The 12,679-nt window shown below is 32.5% G+C and overlaps 1 long non-coding RNA gene across 1 annotated transcript; it reads left to right on the plus strand.

Annotated features, from left to right (window-relative positions):
• The first annotated feature begins 8,072 nt into the window (after positions 1-8,072).
• LOC143077403 (uncharacterized) lies at positions 8,073-11,532 on the plus strand. Its single transcript, XR_012978944.1, has 2 exons — positions 8,073-8,229; positions 9,108-11,532. It is a non-coding gene; the product is annotated as an uncharacterized LOC143077403 (long non-coding RNA).
• The last annotated feature ends 1,147 nt before the right edge of the window (positions 11,533-12,679 follow it).

A 12,679-nucleotide genomic window follows, 5' to 3' on the forward strand; every position in this document is an offset into this window, starting at 1 on the left:
TAGTACTTTATAGATATAAGAAGATGTGGTATGAGTGCCAATGAGACAACTCTCCATCAAAGCCACACAAGTAAACTGCTAAAGGTCAAAGTACGGTCTTCAACACTGCTGAGCATTGGCTCACATCAAAGAGAAAGCTGCATGATAAGGGCCCCAACATGACAAGTGTAAAACCATTCAAACAGGAAAACCAACGGTCTAATCTATATAAAAAAACGAGAAACAATTATGAACCACATCAACAAATGATAACCACTGAACATCACATTCCTGACTTCGGACAGGTGCAAAAAATGCACAGGGTTGATAAAAGTTTAAATAGGTACCAATCTTCACCCTGAATTGAAACAATTATAGTATACCATTACAACATAGAAAGAACCACTGTAAAATTTCAATTTAAATCAAAAGACATGTTAACACAAACAAGTGAAGTCTCTTGTGGAGAGTTTTCTGATTGTCAATCATAGTACATCTTCTTTTTTATATGTTTGATTGTTCATGTGCTTTTAATATGTCAAATTAAAATTTGTTTTATGATTGTTAGCTTAATATCAAATAGCAAATATTTCAATCATGCATATTCAGGACGACAATAAATAAATCCAATAGGTAAGTTGAACATTTTGTCGACCAAGATGAAGTGTAAACAGATAGTCAAATGCATGTGTTTTATAAGGATATAGACACTTGGCCTTGTAAAAATTGTAATTTTTGTTTTGTTTTTCTCAATATATAAAAGTTAGAAAGATGGAATAAGGTTGACAATGAAATCACTCTCCACCAAAGACCAAATTAAGTTTAAGTGGACAACTTTAATAGGTAAGAAGTAAGACCTTCAATAGTTTGTTTTGGGCAAGAAAGTGATTCCCTGTATTGTTTATGCTTTAAAACTGACATTCGAGTAGTAGATAAACCGACCATTTATTTTTAAAATTAGTAAAAAGTTTATATTCTATTTTAGCTAACACTGTAGTCTTATGAATGTTCGTGTCATTATACCAGTCACTTATATTACACGATTCGAAGTGACGATTTAAAAAGTCTGTAAAATGAATTGTTACATGCTTTATAACGTCTTAAACTATTTTCAGCCCAGTTAGGCAGCAACCATTTGATTTTCTGGGGGGAGGGGGGGGGGGGGCTATGGTTTTTTTTTCTGGACAAATTTTTTTTTTCGCCTACGGCGAAAAACAATCAATTTTTTTCGCGACAAGTCGAAATAATTTTTTTCTTTCAATTTTAGCATTACATATAGTGGCAGCTGAGGGTGAAACAAACATTTTTTTTTTCTCAGAATCAAAAACAAATTAGTTTTTTCTCCAAAAACTGGAATCAAACTTTTTTTCCCCAAAAAAACCATAGCCCCCCCCCCCCCCCCCCAGAAAATCAAATGGTTGCTGCCTTATAAAATCTTTTATTAAGTCGATCAGTGTTCATATCCGTTCATATACCGCCGTCAACCTTTGCGTGATATGTGTAAATTCTGAAAAATAGGCTTGAACAGGAGTAAAATGTACCTTTACCATACTAGTATATGATATCTGCTGCTGCTGCTAATGTGTTAGATTCTTTCGAGTACTGAGGATTAACACACACCAAATTGTGTTGTCGTCTATTAGAAAGAATGTGCCACCTTTGTTTTTTTGATAAAACTGGTACTATGTTCGTTTGTCATTTCTTGTACATGGAAATCTTGCAAGATGGGAAGTTTGTTATTTTATTATCTATCCTCAATTTATGTGTTCGGATGGCAATTTTTTATGTTTACAAATTCAATGACTTTTTAGTCTGATATTACTTCTGTTTATCTGACTTCTTCTTTATTCTAAGGTAATCCTATGACGAAGAAAACTCATCTTACAAATAAACAGTGAATTAATTTTAAATTTATTGAATAATATACTAGTATACTAAGAGTGTAAGAATATGTTTTCTTTTAAAAATACAGGTAAAACTTAGGTGAATTTTTAATAAACCTTGATTGTTATAAAAACAAATTAATGATCAAAACAGCTATTGTTCTTTGTATGTGGGAATAGAAGAAAAAGTGATTTTTAAAAAGTGGGAATAGGAGGAAAACACCCACTGCTGTATGAGAACAGCAAATTATATTTCAAGACGGAAGGGTTTTATCAGCGGGGTTTAAAATGCTATTTGATGTGAAAAAAATAATTGCGTTGAACTTGCGCTGTTGTTTTAATTTCAAAAGTGCTTCTCCTGTCCTTGTTGTTATATGTTCTTTGTGTACGTTTTTGTAAATTAGCCGATTGATATACTGAAAATTTCAGATCAGGCGAGGATCCAATCATTTTGAAAGGGGGAATCGAACCCCCGGAACAAAATAATAATTTTATCAATTTTATCTGAAATATTTCACACTGGACGTAAAGTAAACAATGAATCAACAATTTATTCAGTTGAGTAGCACACAGAAAATAATACTAACAATGGATGGAAATGAATACTAGTAATTACTGATTTCCCTTTATATTAAATGAACAATTGCGCGATATAAACTGTTTGGGTTCTAAAGAATAGAGAATAAATTAATAGACAAAGAGTGTAAAATAAAAGGCAAAATAACAAACTCAAATCAGGCAAAAGAATTAAAGAATACAGCATATTGGGGTAACATTTTACAAAGAATAGAGAATGATTGGCTAAATTGATAAAAAAAAATGTTTGTATCTCTCAAAGTTTCAATACAAATACTTGTTATACATGTTATTTATGATAAAAGGGATGATTTTTCATTTCCTATCGTTAATTATCCGTTTTTAGATGGTGACGTTCCCTTGTCACCATCTTACGGTGTTTATATATCTCAACTTGTACGATTCGCTCGTGTATGTAACAATGTTTTCGATTTTAACGAGAGAAATTTATGTATTACTGAAAAATTATTACACCAGGGTTTACGATATCACAAACTAGTCAAAACATTTACTAAATTTTATCATCGGTATAAAGACATCATTCGTAAATATAGCTCAACATGCAGACTTCTAATACGTTCAGGTATTTCACATCCAATTTTTTATGGTAATATTCTTTATAAAGCACAAAGGTGTCAGTATTCACCTCAGAAACTTACAAAACCTTTGAATAGACTTATTAAGAAGGGATATAATTACGATACTGTTGTCAAGTCATTAAAGATTGCATATTTTGGCGTTAATATTGAGTCACTGATAAGGTCTTTGCATCGGAACTAACCACATTTATTCTAAAAACAGTTGTTGGCATGACACGGGTTATGTTCTTCTCATATATGTTATGATGGAATGATACTAAACCCCTAACGGGAAGGATTGTGCCTGATGTTCATATGATGAAATCATAATCTTTCAGTCAGTTTAATTGAAGTCTGGAGCTGGCATGTCAGTTAACTGCTAGTAGTCTGTTGTTATTTATGTATTATTGTCATTTTGTTTATTTTCTTTGGTTACATCTTCTGACATCAGACTCGGATTTCTCTTGAACTGAATTTTAATGTGCGTATTGTTATGCGTTTACTTTACTACATTGGTTACAGGTATAGGGGGAGGGTTGAGATCTCACAAACATGTTTAACCCCGCCGCATTTTTGCGCCTGTCCCAAGTCAGGAGCCTCTGGCCTTTGTTAATCTTGTATTATTTCAGTTTTAGTTTCTTGTGTACAATTTGGAAATTAGTATGGCGTTCATTATCACTGGACTAGTATATATTTGTTTAGGGGCCAGCTGAAGGACGCCTCCGGGTGCGGGAATTTCTCGCTACATTGAAGACCTGTTGGTGACCCTCTGCAGTTGTTTTTTATTTGGTCGGGTTGTTGTCTCTTTGACACATTCCCCATTTCCATTCTCAATTTTATAAACCTACTGGAATTTGTATATAAACGATAGTTAAAGATCTAAAATGTATAACAAAAAGTTCTGGGACCGGTTTCACGAAGCTGTCCTATATAAGACATGTCATAAGATATGTATGTCTTAGGACATGTCTTAAGATCCTCTTATGACTATCCTAGGACATATCTCTGACCTCGTCTCGAAGCTGTATTAGGATGATCTTAAAAAAAAATCCGAAACTTGTCGCAAGTTCTATAAATTTACAAATGGATTGATGGAAAAACATGGATGTATAGACAAATTCATGTCAATGTAGAATGTCTTTCCCATTAATTACTAAACGTATTGGTTAATATAATCCGAAAGTTTACAAAGTATCATGAAAAATAAGTGCAACCGATATAAATAATCTACAAATAGTACACCAATATACATAGAAAACTTTAAATATAAAAATTATGAAAAAAGAATAAAATGAAGAAAAAAAACCTGTACCAATGAGTTGAATTGAATTTGTCACTGCATTGGTTATAAAATAGGTTAAAGGATAAAATCGTGCATTCGTGATATAAATAAATCAACTGTTCATTGTTAAACAATCATGATATATAATTCGTCAACCTATAAATATTTAGGTATAAGCAGGAAAAGGAGAATAGAAAATTGATAAGATAATTGGTAAAATTAATATAAATATGAGTGTAATTTGTATAAATAAACGTACGACTATATATCCTAAGACCATCATCAGACACCTCCCATGTAGTCCTAACTTTGTGACAGAGATGTCCTAATTTAGGACCGCTTTGTGAAACCAACTTAGGACTAAGATATGTCGTAAGACCATACTAAGACATGTCTTAGTCAGACAGCTTCGTGAAACTGTCCCCTGGCATTTTGTTATGTAATTCTATACAACAAAATATAATTATGCTTTTTGTGTGTGTGTGCATTAACGGTTTGAATTAAAAGTTCCAGTACTTTATGTTTTTGAAAAAGTTGTTACTTCTTATTCGATTGTTCGATCAATACACCTTATCGCTATTTAGTCCATTCCGGGAAAAACAGGCATTTATACAACTTCCTGTTTGAGGTCACCGGCCGAAAAATGGAGGTCATCAGTAGTGAGCTGAGGAAGAAAAAACTTTAGAAAGTGATCATCAAGAAACTTTGATATTGTATGATCCACTTTTTTCGAAATTAAAATTGAAGTAAAAAATTTTTGTTTGAAGTATTTACAGTAGTTTAAACAGGTCTCATTAAAAAGTATCATGCATGGTGAATTGTTAAAACAGGGTCCCAGATAGCTTCAACTGGATGAAAAAGTTGTGTAATTTTAGAACTTATCCGGAATGGAATAAATAGCGATTAGGTGTATATGATTTATGATTTATTATAATCTTATTATAATCTTATTATATAAATCCATGGTTTAATTTATATTCATTTTTGTTATGTAATTATTTAAATTAAATTATTAACGTTTAAAATACCGAAATATAATACATGCCCATCGATATTTTATATATATTTAAATATTGACTGAATCACTGAACCAAAAACAGAATGGTTCATATTGGATAAGGGGTCAACAGCGTAGTCATCGCTGGGAACGTCATCGCTGAGAACGTTAGTCCACGGAGAGGACGCTAAGGAAAGATAACTGTGTCTGTATTATATATTTGAAATGTGTCATAGTTATCTCGCTTTCAATTAGTTTCCTAAGATTGACTGATAATAACAAAAACTTTTAACATATTTAAAGTAACTTGCATGAATCGAAAAAGATGTTACTTTCTAGAGGTTTGCCTGAGACAAAGGTTTTATATATATACTGATATGTGAAAAGTATTGTTTCTTATTTGTGTTTGTGACTATGTATACTGTATAATTGTTTATATTTGTAAAAGAATTTCGATAATATTACAATGATATCATATTATGCTCCTTGTGAGCCCATTTTATGGAAATAAAGCATCATAGAACTGACATCATTTGGTGCACATGTAGTTTATCGTTATATATACGCATGGATTGTTGGATAAATTGCATATTAAAGTGGGTGTGAGATATTTATATATGATACGTAGATCATACCCCAAATCAATATACAGTTATCAAACGTAAATGCATTTTAATATAGGATGTCATTAAAAAGGAGGGTCATTTTTATATAAAATCTCGCAAAATTATGACCCATATTTTTGGCACATCCCCGTATACCCAATAATAGGAAGTTACCCCCCCCCCCCCCCCCCCCGTGACTTAGTCAGTCACAAACATATCAGATCATATCATAAAACAATGTAAAAGTCCGAAAGATTTTTTCGCGTTTCAAGGTGAGTGAATTTGTAGAGTTTATACACCAATGAATTCTTTTTAAAAAGGCGTTTAATCCTTTAATATTTCAGTTGTATTTTTTTTATGATAGAAACTATAATTTATTTATTCTTACAATTTGTATATATATTTTGTACTATACAAATCTCGGGGGGGCCACTTCAAACTTTTTTTGGTAGGGGTGAGCAGCTGAGACATCAAGTACCCCACCCTTTTCATATATTTTGTTTATCAAAAGTATATACCTTGTCATATATTAATGAACAAAAAACAGACCTATAGATATATTTGGATATTTTTCATCTTCTTGTACTTTAGTATTTACAAAAAATTTTGCGGTCCCGCTCATTTTACGTTCTTGTTTAGAAGCAACGCAGTCGCAATAATCACACCTTGCTTTTCCAATAAATTCTTCACTCCTCTATTTGCCAGTGCTATTTGCCACTTTTATATCTTTAATTATGATGAAATTTCAATTTCAAAAGACAATAACATATGTTTTGTCAGATAAATGTAGTAATACTTCAGATAGTATCACTTTTACTGAGTTTAACATTAATTAAAAACTGATTTGCCGTTCCCTCTTGAAGGACGCTGACACTATGCTATGGAATTTCTTTAAATGTTTCATGTATACAAACCTTTCAATGTTAATTAGGTGGAAATGTCAAAATGATTGGATTTATTGCATCTATAGCTAACCTCAGTGGAAATACCACATTGAATTAATTGGTTTGACAAATAGCTGATCGATGCATTTACGACTGTGGTTTAACCGCATCAAAAATAAATACGAACATTTGATTAGTTTCAGATACTTATGATATAATCCAGCAAGTGATAATATCAACCTATTGATATATTTAATCTGAATTTCTCACCCTTTTCATATATCATGAAGCATGAAATAGTGACCTATTCCAGCGGCTCATCCCTACCAGTCATTACATAGGAAGTGGCCCCCCCGAGATACAAATCCTTGTTTTTACAAAAATAATATAAATGCGAAATACTAACATTGTTGTAGGCGAGATAACTCGACATATATACTCGGGGGGGCCACTTCCTATATAATTAGTGGTAGGGATGAGCCGCTGGAATAGGTCACTTTTTCATGCTCTATGATATATGAAAAGGGTGAGAAATTCAGATTAAATATATATCAATAGGTTGATATTATCACTTGCTTGATTATATCAAAAGTATCTGAAACTAATCAGATGTCCGTATTTATTCTTGATGCGGTTAAACCACAGTCGTAAATGCATCAGTTATTTGTCAAACCAATTAAACTCTGATGTTGTATTGCCACTGACGCCAGTGATAGATGCAATAAATCTAACTATTTTGACATTTGCACCTAGTTAACATTCAAGGGTTTGTATACATAAAACATGATAACAATTATTTAAAGAAATTCCATTGTGACAGCGTCCTTTACGAGGGAACGGCAATGAACTTTTTTATCAGTTTTTAATTAATATTTAAACATATTAAAATCAATGAAGGTGTTACACTCTGGGGTGATATTACAGTTATCTGACCATAGATGATCTGACCAAACGTCTTTTATATGTATTGTATTTTGGAATTGAAATATCTTCATAATGAAAGATGTAAAATGGGCAATAAGAAAAAAGTGTTTAAGATGTGACAAATTTATTGGAAAAGAAGGTGATATTATTGCGACTATTTTGCTTCTTAACAAGGACGTGATGATGAGCGGGAAAAATATTGAAATATATCTATAGGTCTGTTTTTTGTTAATTAATATATGACAAGGTATATATTTTTGATTAACAAAATATATGAAAAGGGTGGGGTACTTGATGTCTCAGCTGCTCACCCCTACCAAAAAAAGTTTAAAGTGGCCCCCCCGAGCATATATATAACTACTATCCGTTGACTGTCCTGATCGGAGATCATTAGGCTGTTGACCACTGTTGTCATATTGTGTGCTTCATTGACCATGAAGGATGACCTTGGTGATCTTTCTACATTAATCTACTTATGATTAACCTGATATGATATATTAGTGATAGCCTAAGTTAAAGAGGTAAATTAAATGCATTCTATTAACTGGATAGCGACTGTAAGTATACTTTTTTTGTGCCAAATTTAAGAAATACACGCGTATACTGCCATTATTTACTGGGAGTGGCAAGTTTTTACACAACTTCTTCAGTTCTTGGTTGCTCGTCGTCTGCATGCATGCACACGTAAAAATTAAATAAACTTTTTTTTTTACATGAACAAAAATGTCAAAACTTGATAATAGTTTAGTGTAGTTGTATAAAAAACAGTCGCATATTGGGATTCGTGATTGGATTGTTGCTATAAATAAACATGAACTGAAAGCGAAATTAATAGGGTTACACTAAAGACTGGAACGCGTACCTGAAATGACTCGAAAGTATATAAATAGAGGAAATACTTTTAAATTTGCATTCGTTCGTTTAAAGGAAAAGTATTAAAATCGAAATACAATAATTGAAAATGCGCCAAAAACTAGGAGCTGAATGAGAATAATATGGAAAGGCCTGAATGGAATTATAATTATACGGTTAGACTTATTTAATCGTACACATTTTTTGTTGTAATATTTATTGTTTATAAGATTTCTAAATTCTTACGAATTTGGATTAAAAAAAAATGCTTCATTTTAAACATCTTTAAAAGAAAACATATTTTGAAAGGAATTGAGGACCGGAATTGACCAGATATACGATCATAGAATTAGAAGCTGATATTTTCAAAATAATAATTATAGATGTATCGAAACTTGAATAAGCAAAAAAAATATCACCAGGACAAGATCTTATTTTAAGTCAATATGGAGGAACTCCTTAATGAAATCAAATGTTCACCTTCAAGGTTTTCATCTTCAAATATTCCACGGCAGATAAAACATTATTTATGTTGTTTTTATTGCAGGAAATGGAGAAAGTTGAATGTGAACCATGTAAAACCCGCGACAAAAAACACGAATCAACTCATTGGTGTGTTTTTTGTGAAGAGTCTTTTTATTCATACTGCACAGAAAACCATCATGCCCAAAAAATATCGCGAGACCAAGAACTCGTCGATATCAACAGAAAGCCGATGCATACACATATCGCAAACCAATGCTGTTTCAAACACGAAAACTTGCCATTTGAGTATTTTTGTATCGATCATGATGTTCTTTCTTGTAAAGAATGTCTTGCAGAAAGTCATCGCTCTTGTCATAAAGTAGTGTCTGTTGATGCGGTATCTAAAGGTGCCAAGCAGTCTCAGTCATTTATAGATGCCTTGGAACTTGTGGGTGAATTAGTAGAGACAACACATACCATTGTCATTGACAGAGAGAGTTTTATTGAAAACTTTGAAAAAGAGGCCAATTCAGTCAAAAATGCAATAAGGGAGTTGAAGAAAGAAGCAATTAGTCATATTGAATCACTAGAAAAGTCACTACTTTCTGACATTGATCTAAAAAAAGACAAAATAATGCAAAAGTCAAAGACAACTATTATTGAAGCCGAAGATGTTGGAAAGATAGCAAAAGACAAAAAAGTTGTCTTTGATCTTGTAGATCAACATGGTTCCGAGAAGCAAGCATTTCTTTTTGCGCATGCGTACACACAAGACCTGACAGATCTCAAGAAAAAGATAACTGGTATGAAAGGGCAGTCGACAAATGCTACAATTAAACTGACTCCAGAGAGGTTACAGGAAACTATACAATCTATCGGGTCAATAGAACTTAACGAAGTACCTTCTGCCCTAACGCCATGTGAGAAGCCTAAGAATTTGCCACAATTTGTTCATAAAAGTGATTTTATCATAAAGGACGATCATAGTGTTAACGGCATCACAGTAAATGATAATGATGAAGTACTCATAGTTGATGGTAGAAGAACTGGTGGAATATTAGTATACGATAATAAGGATATCTTCAAGTACCGAATCGATACTAAATATAGACCGTGGGATATTGCTTTTATCTCAAGTATAAATGAAGCCGTTGTGACATCGCACCATGACGATTTCCTACAATTTGTTGACTTTAAAGAAAAGAGCATATCAAGAACCGTAACTGTTGAAGGAATTCACCAAGGAGGAGTTGCGGTCTCAAATGAAAACATATTTGTTGGAACCAGAGGTAACATTAAAATTCTGGATCTTCAAGGAAAATTTATTCGTTTAATAGAAGCACATCATAGGAAACTAACTTGGTTCATTACTTTGGATAAAACTGGAAACATCTATTACACCGACAGAGAAGTCTTGAGTTTTATTAGAAGCGATGGTACAGAAGTTTATACATACTCCGCACCAGATGACGATACTCTGTGGCAGCTAGCAGTTGACAACAATGGTTACGTTTACGTTTGTGTAGATTCGAAAGGTATATATAGACTGAAGCCGGATGGAACATTCTTGGACGTCGTAGAAAGTTATGAAGAGTCGCTTTCCTATACTGCTATTTGCTTTAATAATGCCTGCACAAAAATGGTCCTATACCGATGCAGTAGTTTTTCTGTTTTTGAATAGAAATAGTTCCAAACATGTCTGTGTTTCCTGTAAAAAAAAAAACATGAAAAAGATGATCAAGTAGTTGAAGAGTTTTTTGTTGTTATATCATATTTTTGTTTTCGGTTTCTAAAAAGTGAAGGGCTTCATAGTCATAATAGTATAATTTGGATGTTTAGATACTCTATACAATATATACTTTTATCTTCCAGATGTAAACACAGAAAATACTAATAACTTTATAGCTGACTATGCAGTATTGGCTTTGCTCATTGTTGAATACCTATAGTTATTAATTTTTGTGTTATTTGGTCTCTAGTGGTGAGTTTGCATTGGCAATAATACATCTTCCTTTTGTATGTCATTTGCCAATTTGATTAAAATTCAAAATAATTGTAATTTAGAAAAAAATGAACTACATTGCATGCCATTGTAGTAAACGTAAAAGTTCGCCATTGAACCCGGTCGCTATAAGAAGATACGGTGTGCCTACAATGTATGCTGCAACTTGAAGAATAATTTATTAAAATTTCATTTTTGAAATAAATTGTGTCTGAACCTTGATAGCTCTAGTGCCAATAGTAAACAATGGTAAAGTTCATAAGAAGTTATGAGGCTGCTTTTAAAAAAACTACCTTATTTTTTTATTTTAGTTCAGATGTATTTTTATGTCAATATTAACTTATCATTTATAGTATAATCAATATTTATTCAGAAAAAAATTTAAAAATACCAATTACATTATACGATTCAAGGATTAGAAATTGTAGTTAAGTCTTTAAGAATTGTTATGTGAATCTCTTAGTTTTCAATATATAGTTTTGTTCAATAAAAACTTTGTTGCATATATCTGAAAAGTTCGGATTACCAACACCAAATTTAACAATTGAACAAAATAGGCAAGTTAAATTAGAATGTCATGATCAGTTGAAATGAGTGAGTTTCAGTAACGGATATTACAGTGATTTTAATCTCTTAGTAAAGTTCCAAATTTCTAAATAAAACGAACGCATATTGCTTGGAATGTCTCTAATTGGTCAGTTTCTAGTGGGATATTGTCCGAATTGTAGGATAGTAAGTTATAAAAAAAGTTCTGCATCAGACATGTTTGCTACGGAGATACTGAAAGTTATTGCATTTATATTTATAATTTCGCACCAAAAGATAACAGGGTTTTCGTCGAGATAGTCACATGAGCGAGAACTTGTGGATCCAAAAACATTTGACCACACCTGTAACAGAGAATGTATTGCCCATTGGCATTGTCTCTTACTTAACAGCAAACAGAAATCAAATAATGTGCATATTTTCGTAGGGTTGGATGCTTCAATGCTATGTAGTCCATGCAGAGTGAGGTACATATGTTTTTTGGTGGTTTTAAAAGCAGCAAAGTCATCATCAAAATACACAATACGCTTCCATGCTAGACAATGGCGGATCAGGGGGGGGGGGGGGGTCCGGGGGTTGTAACCCCCTTTTTATTGGACGACCAATGCATTTGAATGGAGACATATGATTGGAACCCCCCTTTTATCCTGGGTTGGAAACCCTCCTTTTTAAAATGGCTGGCTCCGCCCCTGCTAGAGTTGTTCCAGTAGGAAAAAGTCCGGTTTCACAGAAATTATCAAAATTTGTCGATAAATCATGATATTTCACGTAGTACTACTACTCATAGTACTGATGTATAATTCATGACCTTGTCTACTGTCCTCGTATAATTCTTATTTGTCCAGAATGGAATAATGTTACTACATAGAAAGTTTTGGTGTTAAACAATAGAAACGAAATATTGAAAAAAAATTGGGTTTTATTGTAAAGTCGAACTGTTGATGGGATAAAAAAAATATTCAAATAAAAGAAAACGGTTCAAATAATTAGAATTTATCTTGATTTAACTTAGTAACCAACCAACGAATATTTTGGAAAAGTGCCGAAACACCGTCATAAAGTTTTATTTCAAAAATTGATTGGGTTGATATGTATTATTAATGCCC

The sequence above is a fragment of the Mytilus galloprovincialis genome, chromosome 1 (genome assembly GCF_965363235.1).
Source record: "Mytilus galloprovincialis chromosome 1, xbMytGall1.hap1.1, whole genome shotgun sequence".
NCBI classification, from domain to species: Eukaryota; Metazoa; Mollusca; class Bivalvia; order Mytilida; family Mytilidae; genus Mytilus; species Mytilus galloprovincialis.